The sequence below is a fragment of the Procambarus clarkii genome, chromosome 7 (genome assembly GCF_040958095.1).
Source record: "Procambarus clarkii isolate CNS0578487 chromosome 7, FALCON_Pclarkii_2.0, whole genome shotgun sequence".
Classification (NCBI taxonomy): Eukaryota; Metazoa; Arthropoda; class Malacostraca; order Decapoda; family Cambaridae; genus Procambarus; species Procambarus clarkii.
Window position 1 is genome coordinate 6,742,337 of NC_091156.1, and position 11,280 is coordinate 6,753,616.

The 11,280-nt window shown below is 40.4% G+C and overlaps 1 long non-coding RNA gene across 1 annotated transcript; it reads left to right on the forward strand.

Annotated features, from left to right (window-relative positions):
- The first annotated feature begins 2,771 nt into the window (after window positions 1-2,771).
- Window positions 2,772-6,527, forward strand: LOC123761528 (uncharacterized). The gene is made up of 2 exons (XR_006773231.2): window positions 2,772-4,737; window positions 6,272-6,527. It is a non-coding gene; the product is annotated as an uncharacterized lncRNA (long non-coding RNA).
- The last annotated feature ends 4,753 nt before the right edge of the window (window positions 6,528-11,280 follow it).

Sequence of the window (11,280 nt, forward strand, 5' to 3'; positions counted from 1 at the left end):
TGGGTTGTACTCACCTAGTCACCTAGTTGTACTTGTGGGGGTTGAGATTTGGCACTTTGGTCCCGCGTCTCAACCGTCAATCTGCTGGTGTACAGATTCCTGAGCTTCTCGAGCTCTATCATATCTACATTTGAAACTGTGTATGGAGTCAGCCTCCACCACATCACTTCCTAGTGCATTCCATTTACTAACTACTCTGACACTGAAAAAGTTCTTTCTAATGTCTCTGTGGCTCATTTGGGTTCTGAGCTGCCTCCTGTGGTCCCTTGTGCGTGTACCACCCGTGTTAAATATTCCATCCTTGTCTACCCTGTCAATTCCCCTGAGAATTTTGTATGTGGTGATCATGTCTCCCCGAGATCTTTTGTCTTCCAGCGACGTGAGGTGCATTTCACGCAGCCTTTCCTCGTAACTCATGCCTCTTAGTTGTGGGACTAGCCTAGTGGCATACCTCTGAACTTTTTCCATCTTTATCATGTGCTTGACATGGTACGGGTTGCATGCTGGGGCCGCATACTCCAGGATTGGTCTTACATGCGTGGTATTCAAGGTTCTGAAACACTCCTTACACAGGTTTCTGAAGGCGGATCTGATGTTAGCCAACCTCGCATACGCCGCCGATGTTATTCTTTCGATGTGGGGCTTCAAGAGACAGGTTCGGCGTGCTGTCAATCCAAACCAGACTTCTAGATCCTTCTCTCTGCCCGTTTCGTGAAGGACTTCATCTCCCATTCGGTATCCACTGTCTGGCCTTCCATTTCCTCCACCTAGTTTCATTACTTTACATTTACTTGGGTTGAACTTTAGTTGCCACTTGTTGGACCATTCCTTCAGCTTGTCTAGGTCATCTTGTAGTTTTCCTCTGTGTTAATCCTCTTCATACTTGTTGCATCATCAGCAAATATTCAGAGGAGCGAGTCTATTCCCTCTGGGAGATCATTTACATATATCAGAAACAGTATAGGTCCAAGGACTGATACCTTTGGGACTCAACTCCATTTGCTGTGGCGGCGATAGGTGTGGTGTACTTTTTTTCAACGCAAATAAATGTTACCAGAACATTTGCTTACTATATGAATGTTTCTGCTGTTGTTTTGTTAATATTCATCTGGTGTCAGATACAGGGCTATGTATTAATAAAATCCTAAATCATTTTTCTTTCTCTGATTGAACTGTCACTTTTGCTGCTATTGGGCTCTTCTCTCTTCGGCTCCAATTCCCATTAATTTACGTACCAGAATTGAAATCAAACAACCATCTCTCCGAGTATCATGAAGCGTGGCCAAGTTCAACTAAACACTTCTTATTCAGAATATTAAATACTTAAACTTCATATTCTGTTTAATTACTTCTCATTAGATTTGCATCATCCACGAACAAGAATAATAATGAATCCATTTGGTCTGGCAATTCATTACCAAATATTAAGAACAGAAAGGGTTCTAGTACCGATCCTTGAAGCATACCTCTTGGAACACCTTCCTACCGCCACTCCTTCTCTCTCACCATTACTCTCTGTTTCCAACCCGTTATAGATTGTAACTGGTAAGTATAGAACTGTCGTGGCGTTGTCCAAGCATTGAAGACCTCACTGACTATGTTTTTTTGGGATAGCTATTAAGGTGCCAAGAACGGGGGAGCGGAAGTCACAATGGGAAAGACTATAGTAGACATGGAGAGAACTATAGGTCGAGTCGTGGTCCAAGAGAGGTGTAGCATCGCCCATGTGGGGCGCTGGTTATGTGATGTGAGGTTAATGTGTATGTTTCCATCCCTGAATTTTTATTGTTGAAGTGAACAGTCCGTTTAATTCACTAAACGTATCCCTGCCCCCTCTCGCCTTCTGACTGGTTAACAGGCAATATGATATGAGAGATAAATTTTGGAGTCGTGGTTAAGATAGTGTAAATCCTCTCCATTATTTCTATCCTTGTCCTTTACCACATCCACCATTCCTCTAGTCATCCACCCTCATCTCGGTGAGGCACGCCCTGCTACTTTCTCACGCCTCATAACTCATCCAATCCTTCGAATTCTCACTCACCTCCTCCCTCCCTCATATCCTCATACACGTGATTGCAACACCCGAGAGGTACCCCCTCACCCATCCCAGCACTTTTCCAGTTGTACCAACTTTGCTCTCATGTTTATATAAGGGCCTCTCGTGCGGGACGGTGACAAACGCTTTCTGACAATCAAGGAAGATACAGCCACTCCACCCTTCTTTCTCCTGTTATATCGTTGTTATTTTGTTATAATAGACTCGTTGAGCATGATCTGCCTTTACTGAACCCATAGTGGTGTTGTCTCTCCAGAAACCGTACAAGGAATATTTGTTAGTGGCACAAACCTGTAATTCAGCGGCTCCTTGCTTTTCTCCTTTCGTGTAAATAAATATTGCATTTGCTGCCTTTTTCATTTTCCATGGTGGGATTTATCCTTGTCACATCTTGCAACCCGTTCTCGCAAATTTAATAAGTCAATATTGACTTATTAAATATGTGCATAGGTGACATACTTAACATAATAGATACCCTTAAAAAGATTCATAGAAAACACTGACCTTACCTAACCTTGTTAGTATCTTAAGATAAGCATCTTATTGCTTCGTAATTACAATTATTACCTAACCTATAATAGGTATAGGTTAAGTAATAATTGTAATTATGAAGCAATATGATGCTTATCTTAAGATACTAACAAGGTTAGGTAAGGTCAGTGTTTTCTATGAATCTTTTTAAGGGTATCTATTATGTTTAGAATATCACCTATGCACGTAGTTAATAAGTCAATATTGACGTATTAAATTTGCGAGAACGGGTTGCACATCTTATGCAGGTCCTCTAGTTGTCTCGTCACCTCCCCTGGTAGCACTTCTGTTTTGCTCAGTTTTTCAATGGGTCTATTCTTCGAATCCGGGTTTCCCCTTGAAGCTCTGGCCCACGTGAAAACACTTACCATAATCTCTCTCTCTCTTTTATTACTATTTCATGTTTTCCACGAATCCTCTTTTTTTATGGGGGGGGGGGAGGGGACGAAGGGGCATTATAATCAATCAATGTGTTGATTGCCTGCTCATTCACCTATGTTTATAGTTGCCATGATTCTCTTCTGTTCTGTCAACGTTGTATCTATCTTACACGTCCTCTGGCTTCTATTTCCTTCTTCAAGGCACACTCTATCGGACCATGACCCAGGAGCACCACTGCGCAACAACACAGGATTAGCTGGCATAAATAAAATAAGATCCGTTTTAACCAAGAGTCTTAGAAATGTAATTTTACAAGGTTGACCATTGCAGCAGGAGTCTTATCCTGTGTATATAAACCGGTGAATTTATAGCTAGAATTCTGCAGAAATCAAACTCTTCATACTGCTACATTTCCTTAAAATAAGGAAACAAGGATGGCTGATGGTGACACTGAAGCCAACTATCACCGGTTCTTGCATCACTGGTAACAAGACCACAACAAGGATTTTTTTACCCCTGAATTCTGGAATTTTATTGTTCCAAATTTAGAAGAAAGATGTTCTCCCCAAGATGAGCAGACTGTTTTTGTGACCAACCATCGGTGAAAGTAAGAGGAGTTCTCGTGCGATTGTGGTGAGGTAATTTAACAGCCAATGTCATGGCTCCTGGGCAGTGATATCTGAAAACGTTACGCGACTCTTTCTCTTGCAACTCTGCACGCATTATTCGACATTTTGCTCACATAAACTGATAGTCAATACGTTCCAGTAGAGTGGATATAGAAGTAGAGACCATCCCAGTACAACATACATAAAGCCAAAACCCATCCTTGACTGCTGCACAGCAGTCTCGGGAGGAAAATAATAGTCAACACAATTTTACTAGTTTCTTATAAACCAACGTTTCGATTACACTGAATAATATGAGTACACTGGCCTGTGGCTTTCCGCCTCTTGTCTGTCTCCAATTTGGCATATTGGCGCTACTTTGGCTCTCTTCTTGATCACTGGTAGCTCTCCAATTTTCCATTTACATGAGTGGGATCCTGGGCGTGAATGTGGATGCTTATCTAGCTCAACCTACCCACTAACCTGTTGTGAGTAAGGATATGAGTGCTAGCATTAGAGCTTTGCCTCATTGCTGCGCCCTTAGATGTAAATGAGGGTGTGAGGTATCTATATAAAAAAATTATGTTTTTTAGTCGCCATATATTTTCCTTAATTCACTCATGCGCCGAATGAGTAATACAAATATTTATTATAAGCAAAACTATGCTTCACCCATAAATAATTTGCCAGTTATTAAGAAACCAAACAATTTACTTGTAAGAACTGCGATTCACGAAGAAAAATAGTGACTAGTATTATTTATCAGGATTATGACTTAGCGGAGAGATGCATTACTTAAACCTACAAGTCGAATTAATATAATTTTACAAGCAAGCAATAACTGATCTGTGGTAGCGCATTGCTATGTGGTTTACTAATTAGCTGACTGTGTGGTTGACTATCTGATTCTGTAGCTATGTAGCTGACTAAGTGACTGGTAGGTAGCTATATGTTGCTGACCACCTGATTGGATGTGTGTAACTATATGGCTGACTAAATTGGTTGGCTGAAAGTTGTTTACCTTTCTGGCTGACAGGTTGGCAGGCTTTCAGGGGATTAGCCCATCAGAGTCTGGCATCAGTGACGTAATCTAGTCCAGCCTCCATGTTTCCGTGGCTCCGGCCGATAATGCTCCACCTCCCGGACACCTCACCACAAGTACGTCTCAAAAAGTGTTCTGCCCGAGAAATTCAATGGCAAGTTTTTCTTCGAATGCTCTGTGTTCCCTTCTTCGAGGCTATGGATCCCTACACTTGCACCAGAGGTTGTACTCCATATATATATATATATATATATATATATATATATATATATATATATATATATATATATATATATATATATATATATATATATATATATATATTTAGGGGTACCACTACTGGTTTAATTAAAGGGACCCACATCCTCAAAGAAGAAAATAAATAGTATTCAGAGAAGACCCTGTGGATTCTCACTGAATACTTTAATCTTTTCCTCTCCTACCACCCCTAATATATATATATATATATATATATATATATATATATATATATATATATATATATATATATATATATATATATATATAGAGGTTGCATCAGGTCTGGAGTGCAGCATGGGGGTGTGCAGGGGGCCAGGCAGGGCGATCAATAACGCTGGCTCATCCATCATAACACAGCGAGGCCTGTGATCAAAACAAACCCGACGGCAGAGATTATTGTTGTCAGGTTTTTAACGCGAACTCTGGCTGGGGTTTTCCATATTCAGTTTTTTCCATATATTTTCCCTGGGGTCATATATTATGCAGTGTTACTTTTTGTTTTAATTTATTGCATGTAAGATTTTAGGATTTTATATTTGCTGTTGTTTTGTATATTTTCAGTCGTTCGTTTATTTGATCTTATTTCGTCTTGTGCACTTAATTATTACTGGGGATAATTACCCCAATGGGTAATAATGGGTACCCCATTAATAACTTCTTTTCAATGATAGAACAGTTTATTCTTTATTAAGCTGCCTGTTCAGAAATTTCGTTTTACCTGTGCTAAATAACTCCCATTCCTTAAATAATTAATTAACATAATTATTATTTATCTACTACTAACTGTCCATTTTTATTATTTGGTCATCTTTTTCCTCGATTATGTTGATCAACATAAATCTAATTTTCATATTTTTAATAAACAAATGCATCTACCTTTGCAATAAGTAAGCTGTGATGTCCATTACGGATAACTGTTTTGCCATCATTCTGCAACATTTCTCTGTTGACCCTCAGTAAGCGATCATTGATATTCATAGTTTTAGTGATGACAAATGATGCCGAAGAGCTCGATTTATTCGACGTTCAGCCCATCAATTCTCCGCTTTTCAGGTACAGTAATTTCTGGCAAATGCTATAACTTGTTGGCTTTTTTGTGCATTTAGTATATTATAGTATATATATATATATATATATATATATATATATATATATATATATATATATATATATATATATATATATATATACATATATATATATATATATATTATTGCGTTATTCTCTCCAACTCCCTACTCACGTTGCTCTATTCAGAGCAGTGGGTAAGGGCTCGACGAATCGACGAATATAAGCGTTGAGAACACTGGCTTTGTATCTTTGGGGACGTTCATATGAAAATGTGATAAAATTCGTTTCATTATCTTTATTATGTTTTTGTTCCAACAGGTTTGGAAGGTGATGGCACATGGGATGATGGCAATCGATTCTACAGAGTTGGGTTCAAGACTCATCGAAAAGGCACGAGTTGCAAGTAGCACCATCGTCCTGCAACGTCCAGCTCCTAACTATAGAAATTCATAGAGTGAACGTCTTCCGCATCCTCGGTGATGGTCTTGCATCAAAGGAGTTAGAGAAGAATATCAGCCTCCAGCTATATGTCAAAAACATGTAATGAGTAATTGTAATAAATGTGTGGTTTAGAGAGAGTATATATTGTGTTCTAATGTGCTCATTATTCTTGTAGAATGAGTGTGAACTTTCCTAATTGTACTTGCAGGGTTTGAGCTTCGGCTCTTTGGTTACTAATGTCAGTTCTGATGTTAGCCAGCCTCGCATACGCCGCTGATGATATCCTCTTGATGTGGGCTTCCGGAGACAGGTTCTGTGTGATATAAACTCCTAGCTTTTTTTTTAACTAAGGCTAGGGCTCATAAGGGCTGTCAATTGACGTACCTAGTGAAACTACAATCAGGAAGTATTATCCTACATCAGTTCATCTGAAGCCTGCTCCTAGAGACTTGTATTTCATGAAAATTTACTTTGATTCTATGACATAGGGAACTATCATATTAGGAACCCTGGTGAAACTACCAGCAAGAGTTATAATACTACCTCAGCTCAGTTGAAACCTACTCCTAGAGACCCATTAATTTCATGAGCCTATTGTATAAAACAATAGGAGTAAACTTTATTCATTAACAGCATTAGGAAACAATCATATAAGGAATAGGATGAGTCTGAAGCCATCTGTGCCAGAGCCTTCATGTGATCAGTTGACCTGATCTCCCTTGTATCAACCTGTTGAGCTAACAAGTTTCTAATGCGAGCTAACAAGAGCTAATGCGAGTCAGTCTAAGAATGAATGATCGATGTACTTGAGAAACGCACATCCAGCATGAGACTGTTGAGGGATGAGAGTCTAGTGCTACGGGGGCCAACTACTGGTTGTCCACAGAGTTGGACCAGATGCGTAACTTTGAGAATGTTGGCCTTGTACATAACAGTAAGACCATCAACGTCACGATGGCGTTGCAGGCTCTACTGTTCACATCGCTACAGTCAGACTTGATCATAACTAGAGATGAGCCTTCTTGCACGGATCTCCACTTTGTTCAAAAGTCTGATAAATAATGGGGGCAGGTGATCCAGGCAAGGGGTGCATACTCTAGATGAGAGCGAACTTGTGCTTCATATAAGGTTCATTCTCTCATTCTTTCTGTCCGTTTTGAAGAGGACGTCGTCTCCTGTGGCCTCTTGCTCCCTTACCTAGTTCCATTACTTTACATTTAATTGAGTTGAATTTTAGTAGCCATTTGTTGGACCACTCCTTCGGTCTGTCTATATCATTTAGTAGCTTCCTGCTCTTTTCCTCGGTCTGAATCTTCATCATAATTTTTGTATCGTCAGCAAACATTGTGTGTGTACTTACTTGGTTTTACTCACCTAGTTGTGCTTGCGGGGGTTGAGCTCTGGCTCTTTGCTCCCGCCTCTCAACTGTCAATCAACTGAGGTACAGATTCCTGAGCCTACTGGGCTCTATCATATTTACATTTGAAACTGTGTATGGAGGCAGGGTGTGGGTGTATGGGTGTTCGTGTGTGTGTGTGTGTGTGTGTGTGTGTGTGTGTGTGTGTGTGTGTGTGTGTGTGTGTGTGTGTGTGTGTGTGTGTGTGTGTGTGTGTTCGTGTGTGTGTGTGTGTGTGTGTTCACCTATGTGAGATTAGTTTAACGCTTGTTTATGCATTAGAGATACTGACCTATACTCATAGGTCAGTAGACACAGTACACCAGTGTGTATTGACCTATGAGTACTTATCTACCAGTTACTACGTGAGACTTAAGTGTGTTTATGCTATTGTTTACATGTTTATCTGTGTGTAGCAGAGAGTGTGTCCGTGATTCTACCAATGCTAGATATATGAAAAACAACGACATGGGCCCCTTCAAAGCTAGTTGTTGTCCAGTAAGCTGAACAAATACATTTTGTGTTAGAGAGAGAGAGAGAGAGAGAGAGAGAGAGAGAGAGAGAGAGAGAGAGAGAGAGAGAGAGAGAGAGAGAGAGAGAGAGAGAGAGAGAGAGAGAGAGAGTGTGTGTTCTGGCGTCTGGATGGTGGTCGTCGTACCCCGCCACCCTCGTTGGACACACTATTAATCACGCCAATCAGCTGCTAGCGTCTGCGAAAAGAGATGCCACATTCCCATTTTCATCAGAGGCTATTTATTTCTAGTATTTATTTCGTCGTCCATTGAATTATTAGTGCGCTAAATGAGTCTCTTTAACGTCCTGGGGCCGGCTAGGGTCTCCTTTGGTGATGGTGACCATTTTGACGTCACAACTTAAACCGATGATTGGCAACAGACAGCCGTGATGAAGCAAGATTGTGAGGGATAACATATAGTATGCAACAATATTCTTGTGTTGTGAAGGTGGGTATTATATGAAGTTCAAATGTCCCGTGAACGTGAGAAATTGTCTGGGACAGAGTTCACCTTGCTATATCATACTAATTATCCCATTCTCTCTCTCTCTCTCTCTCTCTCTCTCTCTCTCTCTCTCTCTCTCTCTCTCTCTCTCTCTCTCTCTTTCTCTCTTTCTCTCTCTCTCTCTCTCTCTCTCTCTCTCTCTCTCTCTCTCTCTCTTCTCTCTTTCTCTCTTCTCTCTCTCTCTCTCTCTCTCTCTCTCTCTCTCTCTCTCTCTATCATACTCGTAAATAAGCAAGGAATTCTTTGCAGTCATCCTTCTTTACTTAATAATTTCCCTCCTTATGTCATTGATGGAGGGAAACCTTGCAGCACTAATATATGTCGAGCAAATTGGAAATACTTTGTTGCAATTTCATCAAAGTAAAATTACACAAATAAAATAGAATATATAATAAGAGCGACCACGAACTGCTGCTATTGTTACTGATGCTACGATTGTTGCTGCTCCTGTGACTGTTACTGCTGCTGCTGCTACTGTTGCTACTGTTATTGCTGCTACTGTTACTATCGCTGCTGCTACTGCTACTGTTGCTACTGTTATTGCTGCTACTGTTACTGGTGCTGTTACTGTTGCTACTGTTACTCCTACTGCTACTGTCACTACTGTTACTAGTGCTGCTATTGTTGCTACTGTTATTGCTGCTACTGTTACTATCGCTGCTGCTACTGGTGCTGCTATTGGTGCTACTGTTACTGTCGCTGCTGTTACTGGTGCTGCTACTGTTACTGTCGCTGTTGTTACTGGTGCTGTTACTGTTGCTACTGTTACTGCTACTGCTACTGTCTCTACTGTTACTGTCGCTACTGTTACTGTCGCTGTTGTTACTGGTGCTGTTACTGTTGCTACTGTTACTGCTACTGCTACTGTCTCTACTGTTACTGTCGCTACTGTTACTGTCGCTGCTGTTACTGGTGCTGCTACTATTACTACAGTTACTGCTGCTGCTACTGTTGCTTCTTTGCTATTACTGCTGTTATCAGTACTGCTGCTACTATTACTAATGATAATATTGTTAATAATATATTAATAAAAGTGTTAACTACAATAATACTTTTCTATACAATCAACTAAAGCAACTCCCTCTTCTGTTGCTGTTGCAAAAAGTTATATTAACTAAAATAGCATCAAAAATTTCAGTAAAAATAATTTCAATAATAATGACAGTAATACAAAGAACTATGCTAATAATGATTTTACCAAAAAATAATTAATAAATAATAATAACGATAGTTATAGTCGTAATGATATTGGTCGTTTAATAATAATAATAATAATAATAATAATAATAATAATAATAATAATAATAATAATAATAATATGATGGTGATGATAATTATCAGGGGAAAGCATTAAGACAGTTTGATTACGAAGGACATGATTGTGTAAGAAATCCACTAAATCCCCATTAACACAGCCATAATGACACTCATCCTGTGAGTGAACACACTGCCATAATGATACTCATCCTGTGAGTGAACACACTGCCATGGGGACAGTATTGGGCAGCGTCACCTCTCCTGTGAATCAACATACCCCCCATAACAGCTAGGAGAACATCCCCCTTGCCCCTAGGATGAAAACCCGCTGGGTTTCTCATCCTGTCACTTGTACCCAGACGCAGCTGGACTTACTTAACTGTCTCAAGTGAACAATTTATCAAATAAGAAGTTTAACATTTATCTAGCCCCTAAACTTACGTTTTCTTCTGGGTGCAAACTGAGGGGAATCTATTAAGAACATAAATTTTCTAACAAGAAGAAATATAGGCAATTGAGTGTGCATTATTTCGGGATCAAACTTCGGGTACCAGATTCGTCAACGATGCAAAGAAAAGGGTATTTACGTTCCTTGATGGGAGTGAATTCTTGCGCCGTAGCCCCTGGAATACCATTTGTTAGTGGTGGGGGTGTTCCGTGGGTCTGACGGGTACCATACCACGTGTTATCTTGAGGTTATCTTGAGATGATTTCGGGGCTTTAGTGTCCCCGCGGCCCGGTCCTCGACCAGGCCTCCACCCCCAGGAAGCAGCCCGTGACAGCTGACTAACACCCAGGTACCTATTTTACTGCTAGGTAACAGGGGCATAGGGTGAAAGAAACTCTGCCCAGTGTTTCTCGCCGGCGCCTGGGATCGAACCCAGGACCACAGGATCACAAGTCGAGTGTGCTGTCCGCTCGGCCGACCAGCTCCCTTGTGGGTGGGTGCATCCACCCAAACGCACTCTGTTATGTTTTGAGGGTTAGCGTCTGAGGGCATGACTTCTACTAGATGAGTAAGTTGTCTAGTGCTGCGACTCCTGGCCCTCATGATGTTTGTTATGTTGGTGAGGTTGGTGTGTTTGGTTTGTTGTGTGTGTTTATTATTTGTATTTACTATTTGTGTCTGCAGAATCGAGCTATTAGCTCTTAGACTCCGCCCTTCTAACGAAATCTATTTTTCCTCTGTTATATCTACTACATATATATTTATC